This window comes from Lygodium microphyllum, chromosome 17, assembly GCF_053477565.2.
Source record: "Lygodium microphyllum isolate KBCC chromosome 17, Lygodium_microphyllum_v1.1.10, whole genome shotgun sequence".
Lineage (NCBI taxonomy): Eukaryota > Viridiplantae > Streptophyta > Polypodiopsida > Schizaeales > Lygodiaceae > Lygodium > Lygodium microphyllum.
This window is the reverse complement of record NC_141151.1, coordinates 69,290,400-69,311,113: the sequence shown is the minus strand read 5'-3', so window position 1 is coordinate 69,311,113 and position 20,714 is coordinate 69,290,400.

Here is a 20,714-nt window from a genome sequence, read left to right as displayed (position 1 = left end):
CCAACTCCTGGCCTTGGTCAACACCCTTTCCCTTATCCTGTATGCTAGAGTTCTCTCTCTCTCCCAATCCCATTGTCCACTCTGAAGCTCTCTAGCTTGTACTGTCCCGACTGGAGTTCCTCATGCTTTGCTCCCTCAGCTGATCATCCACCCTTATTGCCTCTTCCAAAACTCTAGCTAACACATCTCTGTGTAGGGTGGAGTTACTAGCTAAGGCCTTGTAGAGCTCCTCGCTTTGGATTCCGTTTATAAACACTATAGACATAGCCTTCTCGTTAGGTCGCTCATTGGCCGGGATCCTCTTGAAGAGGCTACGCACATGAGTGACGTAGTCTCTTATGTCTTCCTTTTCCCTCTGACTGACATTCATCAACCGGACGATGAGGCTGTCAGAGTACCTTGCCTCAGAGAACCTCTTGAAAAAATGGTCTTTAAGACAGGCAAAGTTCGTGCGCTCGGCTACATCTAGACTAGTGTACCAAATTCTCCCCTTATCACCTAAACACAGCCTAAAAGCTTGAGAGCGTTGTGCAAGGTCTGTGAGACCGTTTGCATCGCAAACTTGTTTGAACTGCTCCACAAAGCTATATGGGTCGTTGCTAGGTTCATACTTGTCTACTTGCTTTGCTACTATAGGGATCCTAGATTGCCCCTTTGCCCCTTCCGTGACCCCTAATCCTGAGAGTAATGTTGTGGCTAAGGCTGTTGCGCTCTGCTCAGCGAACTTGTTGTCCATGAGCCGCCTGGCTACAAGTTCACTCAACGATAAGTCAGCCTCCACTACTCTCTCTCTCTCTGCATTTGGTTCTGCTTTGGCTGCTCTAGCCAGGGCTAGCACGCACCGGGCCTCATATATGTCTACATCTTGTTGGGGTTTCCTAGCCTTTTGCTCGTGGTTATAGGCAATCATGCTCTTTAGCGCCCTTCTGATCGCCTTTCTTTCATCTTCTAGGGTTGCTACCACTTCCTCTACTAGCCTACCCTGAACTACCATCCTAGTCAACAAGTCATACTCATTGACTAACTCCTGCACTATGACTAGGAATTCTCCCAAGTCCAATCGGTCCTCTCCTTGTCCACCTCGTGATCCTGACATTGCTCCCACCTCCAGCTCCACAAGGTCGTCAATCAATTTGAGTAACTCCGGCAGCGTCCAATCCTCTATGTTGTCGCCTTCCGGATCTTCTGTCCTCTTAGGGTCCTACTGATGGGGCTTTCTAGTAGCCAGCTATGTTTTGGGATCTTCTCCTAGTAGTGGGTTTCTTGATGTTATTATGTTTCCTGATGAGCTCCTTGTTATCGGAAGCAGACGTCAATCTTATCCACAACTTGTGCTTCGTGTTTTCTAGTGCTCGGTGCGAAAACAGGCTTTTCCTTTCCTTGTTGTGCACCTTAGGTGATGAAATCAAAAAGTGAGGTGAGGATACACGAAATGCTCAATACCCCTCACATTCATAGCCTGATATGGCTCTAAGTGCAGGTTCTGGCTGATCTAAAGTTTTACTGAAAGACCCTACTGCATTCTCTATTCTGCTTCAAGGTTGGTTAGTTGGTTGGCTGGTCGCCGAGCGTCACGTCCAATTCCAAATTCGGTCTGCTCAGTGTCTAGTTGTTCGGGGTGAATCTTCGATTATCCTATCTTGCCTCTAGCTTCTACGGTTAAACTGGGTTCCCTAGGGTATCAGAGGCCAGGATTGTGGGACAGGTTTAAAAACCTTCTATTAAAATTTTGGTGAACTCGTCCGATTCTGGGAATCAGACGAGTTGGTCCGATTCTGGGAATCGGACGGGCTAGTCCGATCCTGGGACTCGGACAGGGTGGTCAAATGTTACTTAGGTTCGACTTCCCTAGTCGAAGGGGGGAGGTCCGACTACTACAATGGGTCGAGTGGTTCAAGTCCTTGACTAGGACACGTGGTCTGACTTTGACACCAAGTCTGATTCTGGGACTCAAACGCACTGGTCTGATTCTGGGACTTGGACGCACTGGTCTGACGGCGCGGAAGACGGCCCGTGAGTTACACGCGATGCCTCAAGGTCAACGTCTACTCCATCGAATCGTGATGTGCCTTCCAAATAGATGCAAAGCAACAGAGGAAACCGCCTGGCATACCTAGAAGCGATGTGGCGCTCGAATCGATCAGCACTTCGCGATTTCCCCGCAGCTCTCTCTCTCTTGCTCTCTCCTTGGCTCTCAAGCTCGCTCTCTTCTCAAAAGGCAGAATGTCAAATGTGGTATTCACTGGTTCCCTGGGCCCCTTATTACCCCATCCTAGCCTGTTGTAGACTCAAAAATTAATATCACACACTCTTCCAGCCAGATGTCTGAATCTGTGCCCCTACTTCCCTGTCTCCAGCAGCAGCAAAACCCTTCTATTTCCTTCTTTTTCCTATCCTAAACTTAACCTAATGCAACAAAAATCAAAAATAGAGATAGAGATGGATGGTCCTACTCTAATATTCAACAACAAATCAAAATACTTACTTGCTCTAGGGATTAAAACCTCCTAAATCTCCTAACTATCTCAAGCACCGGTTCAGGCTGCAAACTCTACTGCTATGCTTGATTCGATGTGCGTGGCGCTCAAGGCTCGATTCCGCCTGTCCCGACAACGGAACCAAAATGTAGGAGAGCTATGGAGCTCTATCCCGAGACCTACGGACTGCTTATTGATCAAGTGTTTTAAGCCGAGCGGCCATGGCTACCTCTCACATAGCCGATGCGCAATGCCTACCTTACGGGTGTAGTGAGCTTACCTTGATGCTCGATCAAGTTCCGTCCTCTCTCTTGCACTTCGGTAGCTCCAAATCCTTGTGGCAAGCTCAAGAAACCTCAAGCCTCCTCCGTCGAGCTCCATCCTCCATAGCCATGCAAGAGAAGAGAAGAGAAGAGAAGAAGAGAAGATGAAGAGAGAAGATGGGGAGCTTCTTCTCCACGATCCCTCACTCTCACACGCTCACTCCCTCACACTCCCTCAATCCCTCACTCAAGCATAAGCAATAAGGCAAGAAACAAGAGAAGAAGAAGAAGAAGCTTTGGCCACACCCAAGAATGAACTTCTCATTCACTTTTGAACTTTATATACATGCCCTACTTTTTGGGCAGTCATCCCCACTTTTTACATGGCCGGCCATTAGCTTAGGTCCCCTTTTCCTATTTCCCACCATTCTAACTTATCCCATTCCCACTAATGCATACAATTTGCACAGGAGTGAGCCCGGCGCTCTTTTTACAAGGATTCAAGAGCGCCTTCATGTTTAATGGCGCGCTTTTACTCTTTTCTTTTCTCAAGGCGACACCGTCATTCAAATTTCCAGGGTCTGACCTCCATCCAGGATGCCTTTTCCTTCCTTTGTCCTGTGCCTTCTTGGTTGTCTCCTTCTTCCATTTTTCCCGCACTTCCGCTCCATTTTCCATTCCTCTGTGCTACGGTAAGCTCCATTTTCCATTCCTCTGTGCTGCGGTAAACAAAAGCTCATTCTTGTGTATGGCCAAAAGTAGCTCTCTTTTTCTTCTTCTTCTTCTTCTTCTTCTTCTTCTTCTTACTTACTTACTTGAGCTTATGCTTGAGAGAGTGTGTGATAGTGTGAGGGAGTGAGTGTGTGAGAGTGGGGGACCGTGGTGGAGAAGCTCTCCATCTTCTCCTCTCTTCTTCACTTATCTTCTCTTCTCTTCTCTTGCTCACGGCAATGGAGCATGGAGTGTGAAGCTTGAGGATTGAGCTTGCTTGTGAAGCTTGCACTTGGATTATGGAGCTACTAGAGTGCTCAGGAGAGGAGGCAACTTAATTGGGCATGGAGGTGAGCTCACTACACTTGTAGACAGTGTGTCGGCTATGTGAGAGGTAGACATTAGTGCTCAGCTTGAAATGCTTGAAAGAATAAGCGGTTCGTGGGTAACCACTAGTTTTGTTATGCTTTAGGCCATGGGATTAGCTCTAGGTTAGTAGCCTTTGGAGGCTGGCTTACTATCGAGGTAAAGAAGAGAGAGATTAGGATGATGTGGGCCATCAATGTTGCTGGTTTTATCGAGCGACTCTTCAAGTTGAGTACTCACCATAGCAAAACGGGTACACATCCTAAGGGGGGTGTCTATCTTGTTGTGTTGTGATTGTTATGCATGTGCAAGTGCAACTAGGAGATAGGTTGAACCCCAAGCAAGTTTGGAGTGTTATCCCATACTTGAGGACCCAGTTGGTGCTAGGGGAGGTGTTGAGCAATGTTTAGGGTGACAAGTCTACCAATGTTCTTGGGATCTCCTATCCTTAAGCTACCTTGAGTTTGTGAAGTGAGGAAAGGGCTAGGGGTTAAGGCCCTTCTAGGTGATGTGATTGTGCATAGGACTCTCTTTTCTCTATTTCTTTTTCTTTTCCCTCTTTTTTTCTTTTTGCTCTCTTTTTTGTGAAAAAAATATTGCCATTTGAAAGAAGGAATCAAGTCCTTCTCTCACAACAAAATAATGCTATTGAATATTAAAGGAAAATCATACTTGACATGTTTTGCAAAGTCATAGTCAACTCTGTGTCTTCTAAGATAAGGCATGTAGATAGTAGGATCCCTCATTCGAAAGGTGGTGAGTTGTAGGAGGCTACCCATACTTCCATGTTATCATCTAAGTTTTTCCTTCTTGAAGATGGCTAATATTCATATCCCTTTACACTTTTTGGCACCTTAAATATTTTGTCCTACCAATGATATGTTGATTCTTACTTCAAAAGTCTAGGGTTTTGAATCTTTTGTTCCAACCATTTTTTTCCCAATCTTAACAACATCTTAATTACTTTTTGCATAAGTGTTAAAGGTAGTCCTTTTTGAGTCTATAAGGAAAGTTAAAGAAAAAATGCATGGAAATTTCCTAAGCTTTCCACTACTACCAAGTATTAAGCTCCCTATCCCATCTAATTGAGATGTACTCCCCTCTATGTGGCAGTGATTTTTCTTCTACTTTTCTCCATCCTCTCCCTTCTTCTTTGCATGGCTTATGTAATTCCTTCTAAAGGAGGGTGTCCTTTACATCTCTATAGTGGTTTCTAGTTGGGGGATAGTGGCTACTCATGTTCTTCTCATTTCCAATCTATCTCAAGTTTAAGGGGTGATGGTGGTGGTTCTTCTATGGTTTGGATGGGTTCTTCAATTATGACTATCCCAATCATCTTTAGCTCATCTGTTGAGAGTCCCATTTCCCTGATCCTTAGCACCTGCTCTTTCCTTATCATGCTATACTCCTACTCAAGACTATTATCTTCAAAAAATTGTGGTTGAGTGCTTTCTTTGTGAGTTGTAGTTTCTTTTTGAGATTGTCCATTGTGTTGTCCTCACATGGCTCCCATACTTCAAGAAGCAACATGGTAAGTTTGGTAAGGCTTCTCATTACAACTGCTTGAATCAATCTATTATGCAAGTGGTAGACCTAAATGTGTTATTAACTTAGTGGATGAGTAAGTTATGTGAGAGGTAGCCATTGACTAAGTGTATTGTGCCCTTGAAACAATAAGGATTGTGTCCTAAGTCCCAACAATGAGCTTGTATAGTGCAACAAAGTTCAAATAGACAACAAGATTTTGATGAAAATAGGAATAGTAGCTTTATGGTGATGAGAAACGTCACATTTTTACAAACATTTCAAAAAAGAAGGTTAAAATTAGAGATGGAAAAAGGTAGCAAGGCAGCTATGCTTCTACTAGTAGAAACAATTATGACGATAGTAAGACTACTAAAGGGTCATCTAATAATGATGTAGAGTGGTTTAGAGAGATGCATAGTTTGAAGTCTCTAGGCCATGTGAAGACAAAAGATGACATTCTCACATTCACAATGTTTCTTTGAGTTTGCAGGATTGTAAGAAAAAATATTTGGTTGATGTGTTATATACATTAAATATAATTAAGATCTTGGTTTCTATTGGTTAGATGGTACAATAGGTATGAAAGGTTTAATAGAGGTCCCTAATAATGGTTTTAAGTTAATTACAAAAGGTAAGTATAGTGGTAGATTATACACTCTTGATGTAAGTTTATGTGAAATGAATGCTAATATATTTACACAAGATTCAAGTATCATGGCTGATATTAAATTTTGGCACAAGCATATTATGATGTTGTAAATGTGTAATTGAAATATATGTTGTTAAAATATCATCAAAATAGATTATGGATGGCTTACCAAAGTTATGATTTGATGGGATGTTTAAAATATATGCAACATGTCAAGTTAGAAAGTAGGTAAGGCATGCATTTTTACAAGAAAAGAAGGTATGTTAAAAATGAGAGCTAATACATTCTTGTAATGTTGTACCTACCCCCATCTAAGGTAGGGGAAGTGACATTTTGATGGTTAGTTGGGTGCCTTTTTTGAACGACACCATCTAAGCCCCATAGGATTCACAAACTTAGCTAGTCAACTAACTTCCAAGTCTACCTTATAGTGCAGAACATCACTTGGGTGCATTTTCTAAATAACACCAACCAGACCCCTTAGGATTCATAGGGACTAAGCTAGTTAGGTGACTTTGAAGTCTACCTTATAGGAGAACATCACGGCCTTGATCCACTATGATCGACTTAAGGTTCTTATAACTTATTGATCTCTATTAACAATCTAGCACCCAATCGAGAAGAATCACTCTACAACCTTCCAATCCAGATTGAGAGTGGGCTAACGCTATACTTGGACCAAAGAGAGTGAGACACGAGGGGGAGCTTAGCAGTGATTGCTCTACTACAACATAATCTCACTTTTTTGGTCCCCTAAAAGGTGCTAGTTAGATTCTATGACTTAACCTTGGATAACCAAATGTAGACAACTATACACCCACTTTCCATCTAATGCACTTGCTATCTTTAGGTATATGATCCTACTACATTATGAGGACATATAAAACAACTTCCTTGATTAGACCATTATACAAGATTCATTGAACGTCCTTTAGGCATAAACACAAAAACAATTGAGAATAATCTTTTTCAAAACAACCACTTGAAGCAATTTTATGAAATTAGTGTAGCCAACCTTAATTTGAGATTGATCATTGGATATACCAACCCCTTTATGGGTTTCAACCTTATCCATCAAATTGTGTTGCTTGGGTCACAGAATCATCTTATCTAGCCTTCAAGCTTTTACACTACAATATGCAAAGTTATGTTGGTGAATTTCTTTCTAGGGTTGATCAAGAGAAGGTTGTATGATTAGTTAGAGTGGAGTGTCAAGAAGACAAGATCAGAGATTGTCTCCAAAGTAAGGTATAGCTTCTAAAAGAATAGATGTCCATCCAATGTCCTAATTGTTGTGCATTTAGCCCAACATTTTGGTTCTGTTGTAGTGGGACCAAGGATGGTGTAATTGCTAAGGTTATAACACTTCTCCTACATGGCTAACTAGGAGGCTTCATGTTGGAGATTGGATTGGATCGGTCATGGGATTTGTCATCTATGCTTGCGTCTTGCATGCTCCAAAATGTGCACCACTATAGCTAGAAAAGGTTATGGAAGTTGTAAGAAGAAAGAGAAGGAGAACTTTTGAAGAAGCAGAAGAAGAGAAGAAAAAAACATAACTTATTTAGGCTAGAAGAAAACACAGGACTCAAACAAAAACACAAAAGCACAAAGCTCAACATAAAAGGATCCATAGCATGAACTTCTAGCCTTCATGAATAGTAAGGAGCTTGAAGGGGTAGGTTTGGAAGAGATGAAGGTGAGAAGAATAAGGTGAAGAAGGTGAAGGGTTAATAAGAAGGAGAGAAAGGGAGCCTCCTGAGGAAGAACAAGCAAACAATAGAAACATCTTTGGAGAGAGGTAACGCAAGGTATCTTAGTCTTTGTATTGCCTATAGAGGAAGGCATAAGTCCTCATCATTTCAGCTACACCTTCATCATCGTCATCATTGGGGACTCGCATCGACTGTAGCATCCGATTCTCCCTGAAGCAATGCTAAGGTAGAGCATTGTACTATTCATTGCGTGTGTGTTGCTGTGCATGGCTGGAGTGGTTGTTGCCCCATGAAAAGGAGTGCATTTGCTAGTACAGATCACACTAACACGGACTAGCGTCTTGATCGTTTGGTGTTGTTGCCATTCAATATCTTTCCCTTGGGACATCGACCAGTCATCGTCGCATGCCACCTTTGTCGAGTCAGTGAGACATGGTCGTCGAGTTGTCGTCGCGTGCCACTGTCATCGAGTGTCGCCCACCCACCGCCGTCTGCCACCTCCACCGCTATGGTCCAGTGACTGCCTGCCACGCACGTCGAGCCACCAGACGTTGAGTCTCGTGTCCTGTCATTTGGAAGCAGCGGCTGTCAACTGCTGGGGTGGCGCGTCATTGATCCGGTGCATGTCGGCTAGCCATAGAACAGTCCGTCTCATCAAGTCGAAGGTTGGTAATCGAGTCATCGAGTCGAGGTCAGTAATCAAGTCATCTAGAGAGTTATCAAGTCCATATGCTACGTTAGTCATCCTAAGATTAGGCGCACACGATTAGTTTAGTCCCATTTGTTAGTCATACACATCACATAGGCTAAACACATACTTAGGTTTGTTACATTACCTAGATAAACAGTACTTCGGTTAGTCATATACACTTAGCTTAATCACCCACCCACATTAGTCATTTTTAGGTAGTTACATTGCTCACTTAAGTCACTCACACACCCTTTAGGATAGCCACACATAGTCAGGTAGGATAGCCTTAGAACATAGGTTAAAGAGGCACATTAGGATAATTACAATTGCATAAGTTAGTTGCTCACTTACTGGTAATCAAAAACATTAAGTGAATCACAACACAAAACACATACTCACATTGAACACATACACTAGCTTAATCACTGGAGGACACACATGCACTAGTCCTTACATACCCATTTACTACATTCACCGCACTACCCTCTACATACACACCTACTATCACACTCACTAGTCATACACTAGGGTACTTTGACTCTCACACTTGCACACCTAACACAAGTGTGCATGCTAGGACACTAGCCCACTACGTAATTAGTGCACATACACATTCACCTAGTGCACTCACAAATTTGACCTTAGGACACACCATCCACAACATCATGACACATGCCTAGCTCCACACATACTAGCTCATGCTTGAAGGATACATTCACCAACTACACACAATGATTAGGCTATGTGTCACACTTGCACTTAAAGGCACAATCCTAGGGCATGCATAGTTGGGCACATTAAGGTTCCATCACAAGGTTTAGGTACAAGTCATCTAACACATGCATGGTAGGGCATAAGGCACAAAGTCATTAGCCACATTGTACTTAGTGTTTTAGGGCATATTTTGCACATCAAGGTAGTTGTTAGGCTTTGCACATGTAAAGGAGTAACTCAACAAGTTGCAAAAGGAAATATTCATTTACAAAATCAAGAATATGGACTAGGTATCACCCATCTTTGTGGTACTCAAGAAACATGGCAAGATCTTAGTATGCATCAACAAACTATATGATTGAGAGAGTGGTTGGGAAGGAGGCTTATAGCTTCCTCAATGGATTATCTAGATTCAAGTTTACCCAAATGACAAGCACAACTTGCTTTGCCATAGAATGGGGTGTCTTTGCCTATTTTGTCATGCCATTTGGGTTGACCGCCACCTTTTAGAGCTAATGTGTACAAATCTTCAAGGACATGCTATGTAAGTGGCTTAAAGAATTTGTGAAAGGGATACTTAGCCAAACTTTTCCTTGTCTTTAAGTGATGTTGGTAGAATCAGCTATCCTTGAATTCCTTGAAAAATATTCAAAGGTGCATTTCTTAGCACAAGCTTGAGGATGTGCTCCAGGAAGCATACGAAGGAATTGTCAATGGTCATTTTGACACACACACTACTTCCCAAAAGGTTTCACACTCATAATTGTGGTGGCCCACCTTGTTCACAAATGCGATACAATTTTTTAACTATTGTAATGAGTGCAAGTACACAAATCTTCCCATTTGGAAGGACAAGATGGAGCTTTCCCTAGTGATTGCTAGGCAACTCTTCAAAAGTGGGGGATTGACTTTGTAGTGCCCAGCACTCCAATTTCCCAATACTCACACTAACACACTACATCATTGTGACAATCAATTACATGACCAAATGGGCCAAGGCTCAAGCCACACACAAGAATGATGTCCAGATCATAACTAAGTTATTGTGGGAGCAAGAGATTTCTTTATTTGGCTACACAATTGAGTTGGTTAACATATTTTTTGAATGATATCATTGAGCGTTTACCCTCCACATTCTTGATTATTCACCACAAGTCATTCCCTTACTATTCTCATGCAAATGGTCAAGATGAGTCCAACAAAACCTTGCTCAGTGTCTTGAATAAAACCATATGTGCTTTGCACTCAGACTAAGATAACAAACTTATGGCAGTCTTATAAAAAAACTTACAAAACCAAATTGTAGTATGAGAGCATTGGTGATAACACCAAATCTTGGTTCAATCACCTTGTTGAGTTGGAGCATCTCATTAGGACATCTTTTAGCAACACATGCCCTCCTCACTAAAAAAGACTAATGCTAGGCTTGGTTTGACAATGCACAACAACGATCCTTTCATAAAGGAGACATAGTGATCTTGTACTCTCTCAAAGGCCACAAGTAAATATTGAAACTCAAAGGCCTTGGTCCATATTGTGCCCCTTGTTGGTCAATAGGATTGGCAATGTTGTTGAACTCAAGACCACCCTAGAGGAGAGAGCATCGAACACTTTAACTATAGTCGAATCAAGAAATATTATTCCCTAGGCCACTATGTATATATATACATATATATAGCACCCTAGAGGAGAGAGCATCGAACACTTTAACTATAGTCGAATCAAGAAATATTATTCCCTAGGCCACTATATATATATATATATATATATATATATATATATATATATATATATATATATATATATATATATACATACATATATATATATACATATATATATATGAATACCCCAAGCATCCTCCTGATTTCCCTACGAGCACTCTCATGGTGGCTGAATAAACATGCTACGAGAAATTTGAGCAAAATGTTGCCCCTCGTCGATTGTCTCCACCTAGTCCCCGATTGAACTCCTATTCCTCCTTCAATGTATGGACCATCTTTATTACTCTTTTGGACACATAAGATGACTCTATCATTCCTTTAACTTTTATTTGAATCAACTAACTACTACCAAGCAGGTCATGAGATTGATGCTTTAACTGATGGATGTATCGGGCAATATGTTAATATATGATATTTGAATGAAATTGAGCCAATCCACCTCAACCCCTACTCACACCAAGTTGAATCCATATAGTAGGCAACCTTATTCCTTGTTGGGAAAACATAAGCTATTTCTTGTTATTGAAACTAAGAGTGTCCCTCACCTTCATTATGTTCTTCCAAACAAACAAGATATGGCAAAAGGACACTTGGATCACCCCTTTAAGTATCAAGTTTTGTATAGTATCAAACTATGTTGATTAGCACATTCACACATAATTTCCAAGTTTTGAGGTTTTTTCTTCTTTCAACAGTGGGGATCTCTTTATAACGAACATGCCAACTACTCATTCCACCCCTTCTTATTCGCGGCAATGGAGCTTGGAGCATGGAGCTTGCTTAAAGCTTGCATTTGGATAGTGGAGCTATCAGAGTGCTCGAGAGAGGAGGCAACTCGTTCGGGCATGGAGGTAAGCACATTACACTCATAGAGATGGATAGCGCGTCGGCTATGGGAGAGGTAGCCAATAGTGCTCAACCTGAAATGCTTGAAAGAATAAGTGGTCCATGGGTCTTGGCTGTTGAGCTTAAGCTCACCTCTACATTTTGGCTCTGCTGTCCGGACAAATGGATTCAAGCCTTCAGTACTTGTGCTCTCCGAATCGAGCATGGAAGTAGGGTTTTCCCCAAACCAGTGCTTGAGATAGATAGGTAGGAAGCGAGAGAGTTTGATTTGATCTCCTTAGTAAGTAAGTTTTTTATTTTTTGGATTTGGAAAAGTAGGTTGGAGTAGTGTAGGTGTTTACTTTCTGATTTGGATGCATTAGGGTAGGAAAAAACAAAGAAAAGAAAGGAAAACAAGCATTTTTGTTGTCATAATAGGGCAAGAGGGTTTGATTTGTTTGCCAATTTCTATTTTGGAGTTTATTTCCTATTCTAGGTATATACAATCCTTTATTAGGGTCTATTCTTACATTTTGGAAGTTTGTGTGACCCTTCATAACCAAAATCATTAGAATCGAGTTAATTTTCATCATCCCTGGAAACTCATTCGCATGGATCGGACACAATTACCAAAGTCCAATTCCCAGAATCGGACTCGGACGCGGTCCGATTCCTAGAATCAAACTCCTAGAGTCAGACTCCTAAAGTCGAACTAGTCAAACAGTCCAACTAGTAGAATCAAACCATTTGACTAGTCAGTCAGACCACCCAGGCCCATTGGCGAACTGCCATCCGGTTGGACTGGTGACCACCTTGTGTTCAATCAGGCCCAACCCCGAATCAGGCCACCTTGGTCCCTCCAATCGGACTGCCTTGGCTTGATCGGTCCACCTTGTGTCCCAGTCAAACACGAACCACCTCAATTAGATCTACCCAATCAAACTCGAACCGTCCGACTCCCAGAGTGCAGACCACTCACAATCGGACAATCCGATTCTGATAATCAAACCTCTACGAATCGAATAGAAAACTATCAAAATTAGACACACAAATAAAATACAAATTTGACATATCTAACCCCTGAAACCGACCCAAAGACCGTATAGAGCTGAAAGCACATCATAGATTTATCACTGGGCTGAAATCTAGAGCAAGTAGTTCAAAACTTGGCTACGAATAGTCCTTCAAATTGCACATGGTATTTAGCTTAATGGCCCTACGGGTTGGGGGGGGACTACCCCCTTGGACCCCCTTCGCACCTCCCCCAAGTAGGCTAGAGAGAAAACATGCACCGTGAATAGGTCCTCCAAATTAGATCCTAGTGTAGTAATGGCTCTGCATAAGCATAGATTATCACTTGCAAAACAGCAACCAAAAGCTCATACCCAAAGAAAGAAACATAGACCCTAGAACCTCAATGGGCCAATCTGGCCAACAAGGGCAAAAAAGCCACACCACAAAAACATGTATATATTGCATTGGGACTACATCTAGTCAAAGCAAAATGCAACAACATCAAGCTACAATTGCGAGGATGACTAGACATGACCTTGAACGAAACTACACAGATGACCCAAGACATAAGTAGAGAATCCACATCTGCTCGTGCAGTTGGGGACTCAAAGGCATGTATTAAAATGCTTGAACTTATAAGCCAAGACCCGAAAGATGAAGACATAGTATTGCCTGCTTACCTTAGGGTCAAACTCATTGCAAAAAGAGAGCAGTGTGTCGATGCTCTCATTGATGAAGGAGCACATTTTAATATCTTGACCTATGAATCATGGACCCTATTAGGATCTAAACCCCCATCTGTTTATCCACCTCACACTTTGCCTAAGGTAGCTTTGCAAGCACCAAAGCTCCTATCATTGGCAAAAATGTACACCCTTACCCCCCAACTCATCCATCTCCACTACAATCAACTCATATAGATTCTTTACCCAAGAATGAACAAATAGTACGTGGGATGGATCATTCAGTGATTTTCTTAGTGAGGAGTGAACCTATAGAGTGGGCTTTAAAATCCCTATGACCACAAGATCAATCACAGAGATTGGAGGTGTAGTGCAGACTGTACAACCACTGTAGGTGCACTTCAAGGCAGCAACGACAAATTTTTAAAATGCTAGAGTGGATAGTGACCAATATCAAACTATGATGTGACACAAAGGAGTGCCTTGAGTCAAGGGACAAATCCCTAGAAGAAAGCAAGTTAAGATATCCTTTGATTTGAAGGATCCAAAAGCTCAAAGGAGGCAGGGTGCATGCTCTGGCTATGGCTACCATGAAAGGAAGAGCAAAGTTGGAGTAAGAAATGAGCTCATGAGCTAAGCAAAGGTGAAGAGGAGCTGAGAGAGAAGTTTGCTAAGATGATCCATGCTCACCATGGCTTTGATAAGATGTTGAAAAGCATGGATCTAGAGCATGGCTATGGAGGATAGAAGATAAAGACAAGACTGATGAAGACATAGATATGACAATTGAATATTATACAAGTGAATTAGCTTCCAAGATTTAAGCTTGGACTCATAAACACAATCTTGTGTAAGTGGACAATGACACTTGACTGAAAGAACAAAAGTACTATGACATTGCATTCAAATGATAGGCAAGTATAATGCTTTATAGTTTTCTGGGTAGGTAGCTCTTTCCACCATTGTGCTTATGGGATTCAGTCTCTTCTCCTAGATTGCTTGCATTTCCCTTGCCCACTACTCCATACAAAGAGACATACAAATGGGTGTGATTGCCAAAACCCTCAACATCTTCTTCACCCTTTATATAGTTTCCTTAGACTTTTCCTATCAGTAATTTTCCTTCTTTTGGCTTGCACTAACATCCTTCCCAAATTTCCACCTACTGTTACACCTACAAGCTTGGAAGCTTACTAAATTTCATGGTTGCATGGAGGGAAATAGGGCCGACTCATTATTTTAGCATTTCTAGTAACATAATTTTTTATTTTTTGTTGTTGATTGAAAATTTGTCAAGATGTAGTTTTCTTTTTGCATGTGTAGATGGTGGCTACAAAGATTCCGTCACTTGAACCAATTGAAATGCCTACTTTGGTTTCCATCAAAGATTCTCATAATGATGACAAGATCATGTTTTTTATAGAGCAATGCAAGGAGTTTTGTCTTAAAGCTAGCAAGTGGGGCTTTGAGCCTTGAGGTTCCACATACTAGCCAACTTGGGAAATATTATTAAGAGGTATTCTAGAACTAGGGAGTTGGGGCCAAGTGTGGATTTGAAGACCATGGTAGGGCAACCAATGAACCAATTTGTTTTTTCAATTGTTACAATTTTATCCAAAACTATGATCCTCAAACTAGAACAAGCCTAATGGGATATTGGATAGGCAATGAGACTAACAAAGTAAGCTTAGGCATTTGTTAGAGAGCTAAAAAACTCATTTGCACCCCCGATATACCTGAGGTAATTTAAGATAGACTAATTTTTAGGCCCAAGGAATCCACTATATATATACCCTCTATATCACATGCATTCAAGACCTATTTATAAATATCCTCTATGAATTTTCTCTTAATAAAACATAACCCTTTTCTATTCAATATGTAAATAAGTACCCCCTTTCTATGGGACCCTTTTGTATGTAAAAAATGTGTAAATTTGGTATTTTAAAAATCCCTTACATTGAATTCATGTGATACATACATATATTTATGATTGATCTCCCTGAGGTTTTAGGGCAATAAGAGATGAGTTAAAAATCATTTATTTAGGTGCTTCATCACTTGTTAGACTGGGAGATATCTAGATGTTTACGACTATTGTTGAGCCTATGCATGCTAAGAAGTTGGAAAAATGTAAGAAAATCAAGGGTGTCATAGTAACTTCCCACCATACAACCTATAGAGTCTACCATTAAGTCAAAAGAACACACAAGAAGGATACCTAGCACTCTGGGTAGTCTTAGTATTCTAGAACATTTATGTGAGGAACTAAATCAAGACAAGGAACAAGCTACCCAAGATTGACTAGAGATACAAAAGAAGCATGAGGAGGAAAGAATTGCTCACCCAAGAGTTTGTAAAATTCTTAACTCAATAACTTCATGACTTGAAGGTCTAGATTGAGTACAATGGCAAGGAAATGCAAGAGTTAAAAGAGAAATTATAAGAATTTGAAACCTCGGGGAAATACAATACCTCTAGAGAATCATAGATTACAAATCTTACATTGCACTTGGAGTAAGAAAAAGCAAGGATAAACATATCAAAGGTATACTTCCAACCACTTATTGATGTGCTCTATTTTCCCACATGTTTGTTGGGGGTGATAGGCTATACCAGTAGTCAAGTGTGTCCCCATAGAAGTGAATAAGCTCCACCAAAATTTCCCCATGAACTTGATCTCATGATTGGAAAAGATCCTCAATGGCATCTATGGAGCTTACAAGCACCTCCATAAATTGATTAGCAACTTGTTTTGTAGCAAATTTGGGGGATGAAATGGAGTGATTTAGTTAACTGATTCACAACCACATAAATGTTATTCCACCCGTGCTTCGTAGTAGGCAATCCCATGATAAAATCCAAGCTTATGTCAATCCACTTTCCTTGAGGGCTAGGTAATGGCTTGTTGAGATGGCAAGCTCAATACGTGCAGACATTGATGATGGACCGCCTGGCTAGATGGGTCTGCACGTCTACACTTAGAACGTTGGTGGTCATTATGATACTCACATGGCCACTAACTTATCACTTATTATATTTAGTTTGTTACACCTACCTACAGCTGGCAAAGACATAGCGCCAGTCGATTAGTGTAGTCGGTTATGCACTGTTTGACTTAGTAGGGCACTTTCCTTTATATTGTATCTTATCTATACTTTGTGTACATTGTATAGTGTGTGGAAGAAGAAGAAGAAACTAGCAAGAAAACGTTTTGGCCTCCATCTCTCTTCTTGTGTTCTTGAGTGAGCTTCCTCTTGTGTATACAGTGTGTGTTTGGCGCCGCAGCTCAAGCAAGTCCCTCCACTACGCGATTCTTGACATGGCTAAAGTAAACTACCATGTAAAAGTATGGAATCTTTATTTTGTTGGCATCGTAAACATTGCATAACATAATATTTGACATCCCATGAAATGTACTTCCAATAAAAGCTCTTATAGATATTGTCAAATGTCTTGAATAGCCCATGATGTCCCACCAATGGTGAGGAATGTATTTCTTACAAAATACGATGCATGATGATGTTTGGTATGTCAAATAAACATGTCCTTTGTACCATTGAAGTCCAGTGTGTCATTTAAAATTGGGATACTCTTCCCTCTTCTTTGTCAAAATTCTTTTATCATAGTTATTGCTTGCTCATCAAGCAAATACTTCTCTTGTATGTCATGAATCCAATCTTTGTGTAGAGTATAGATTGTAGAGAGTGAACATGCCCACATTCTTGGCAAAGCATTCACTACAATGTTGTCTTTTCCCACCATGTATGAGATTTTCAAAATCATAGCCTTGAAGTGTCGACAACCACCATCTTAGATTTGGGGATAAATTGGGCTATGAGAGAAAATATGATGATAATATTTAATCTTAAAATGGTTTCCATATATGTAATTATGCCAATTTTTTATAGCATGAAGAATTACAAGAATCTCTTGCGCATATACATGAAGTTGGCAACTCCTTGTCATCAAGTTTCCTACTTTTGTTAGGCAATGACTCTATGGTTTTGGTATAAAATAGCATCACTGAAGCTTTCATCTGCTATAGAGTCCCAAAAGAGAGCCTCTTTTTTCAATTAGTAGATTAATGGAGTTGTAATATGTGCATCATTTTTAATAAACCTCCGATAGAAAGATGACAATACAATGAATCCTCTCGAAGGTGTTGAATTAGTAGGGGTAGGAAAATCTTTGATACATTGCGCTTTCTTTAGATCTACTTTAATCCCGTTCTTACCAACCACATGACCCAAGTATTCCACTTCATGTTCCATATAAGAATACTTTGACTCCTTTTGGAAGAGGTTGTGCCTTCTCAATGTGCCAAATACCTCTTGCACATATCTTAAATGCTCCTCTTTGGACTTGTTATATATGAGAATGTTATCAAAGATAAAAAGGAGTATTTTGAACAATAGGGCCATCAAAAACTTATTCATAAGTGCTTGAAAAGTGGTAGGTGCATTTAAAAGGCTAAATGGCATCATCAAGAATTGATATAATCCACTTTCAGTCGTGAATGTTGTCTTGCACTCATCACCCTTTTTCATTTGGATTTGATGATATCTCAATCGAATATCTATCTTTGTTAAAATCCTTACATCTTTGAGTTTATCCAAAAGGTCATCAATACGGGGAATGGGTTACCTATTCTTTATGGTGGACTTGTTTCATTCCCTATAATCAATGCACATGCGAAATGTTCCATCTTCTCTCTTAACAAGTAACACAAGAGAGGCAAAAGGCGATTGGATTGGCTGAGTCAACCCCATTTGCAACAACTTTTTGACTTGCCTCTCCACCTCCTCATGCTCATACTTGGATAATCAATAGGGTGACTTGTTGATGGATTTAGTATTTGGCACCAAGTCAATAGGATGTTTTACCTCTCCCTTGGGTAGTAAAGAAGATGGTGGTGGCTGAAATATATCTCTATATTTCTCTAATGACTTTCACAATAATTAATTCTTCTTTTTTGAAGTAGGAATGGACTAGTCTTCATCCTCTTTCAAAAGAAAAAGAGTAAATACACAAGACTTAGCATTGATCTCTCTCTTCAACTTCTTTATAGATATTAATTCTACTTTGTTTTGGTCCACACCATGCAATATTACTTACTATCCACCCAAAAAAAAAAATTGTTCATATTAATTTCAATTCCATGGTAAACTTTTCAATTATTTTAAGCCAATCGTAGACAATAACTATTTCAATGGGTCCCATTTCCAAGGCTACAAGAACAACTTAAATAATACATGAAGATGACAACTCGATAGGAATGCACGAGTATACTTCATGACTAGCTTCAAAAGCCCCATTGGCAACTTGTACCTTCAATGGCACATCCATATCCTTAGGCAATAGCGTTAGCCCATCTAAAGATTTTGTATTAAAAAACTATATATTTTCCCCATATCCATAAGAATATGAGAAACTCTATCATTTACAAGCTCCTTGAGTTGAAGAGTATTTTCACATTTATATCATGTCCATGGACCATGAGAAATAGTACACAACATTGAAGAGCCACTTGGGACGAATGAAAACCCATCCATTGGATCATAAAACTCCTCATGAGCAACATCCTTTTCTTCATGTGGTCCTTCATAAGTGGGTAAGGCTACCATTTAAAATACATCACCTCATTTGGTTCTTCATTTAATCCTTCCTGAATACTCATGCTAACTTTAGCATTTCTTGACATGCATTTATCCTTGTGGTCCCGAGTCTAGTTCTCCCCACACTTGAAGCATAAACCTTTGGTGTATATATCCTTCAGGTTATCGTTTGGTACATGCTTGCCTTACACATTGTTGGCTAAAGGTTTACTACCAAAATCTGCCCACTTAAAGTTTGGCTTTTCCTTAGCATTAGGCCTAAATTTAGTGCCCTATTTTTCTCCATAAGTTGTAGAATAATTTCTGGCTTTGCTATAGGTGCTTTGACATCTCCATTCTTGCCTAAATACTCTCTTTTCTGGCTAAAGTTCTGCCCCAACCTTAAGGCCTTGTTTGATTAAATATTTTCCACAATTTTGGGCTGAAAAGAAGACATATCCCTACTATATTTTTGGATGTACCATATAGCAAGTCGAATTGTCTCATGAATGTCCTTGGGCTACACAACACCAACCTCCAATGAAAGACGAAGATCAATTCTATACACATACTTGTTTAGTTTTGCCAAATTGAAATCCGCTCAACATACATTGATAGATTCAAGAACATATTGGAGTAATCTTTGGCAAACATGCTTCACCCCCTTTGCAATTTCTCTTTCTCCATAATAGAGACAAAAACATATCGCGTTGCATGGTTAAACTCCTTCCACAAGTGACAAACTCTTTTGCAATTTTCCTCGTGTACCTCTACCACATGTGAGCATAACCTTCAAGGTGCAAGGCTACATAGTAGTTCCTAGCTTCATCATTATGAGGGTAGAGTGTAAAATACATCTCCATGCATCCCATTACGTTTGTGAAGAGTTGACTCCTTTGAAGTTCAGAATGCTGATTTTCTCTTTGGATTCTCTATCATTATAAGGCGCTGATGGATTTGCATTAGGCTATCCATAAGATAGTTGCTTCCATGAGTTTTTATTCCATGATTTTTATCTAAACGAGGGCTTCCCAAGTTGATTGCTACCTAATCCATGAGGAGATGGTTGCACAAATCCATGATTAGATTATTGAACATGAATGGTGCTCTCTATTTTGTCGATCACGGAATGGCCTTCTTCCTTCATGCTTGTCTTCACAGTTGGCTTCAACTCCCCTTTGCAAGGTCAAGGGCTCAGGTAAAAAGGCTTGTAAAATGGATCACAACCATGATAATCATCTTCAATTCTAAGGTCTTCTTCTTACCTAGTATCATTCTTGGGTTGAATTGTGGACTTGCCTTATTCTTGGCTTTCATTTGAGATGAATGAAATGTATCCTTCAGTCTAGATGACTCTTCCTTTTCAAAAATAGGCACATTGGACTGATCTAGTTTCCTTCCAATGGGATTACCATGTGGAGCTCAATTGATGTCATCTAGGGGTGGAATAGGATCATGGGTAGGCTAAGAATCATGCATCTTGCTGCCCAAACACTTGTGACTATAACCAATTCATCAAGCTTACTATCACCAAGAATTCCCACATTCATGTGATTCAATTCCTTTGACAGCTATAGATAATGATTTGATCCTTGAGAAGCATGAATATTGTCATTCCAGTATTGAATGGTTTAAGCATTAAGTACACTTGTTCCTTCATCTTTTTGATGATGGTTGAGAGCTTTGTTTAAATGATTTGGCTTAAATTGATATGCTTTAATATCCTCATTATTAATCGTTTCCATGATTTGGTTCTTT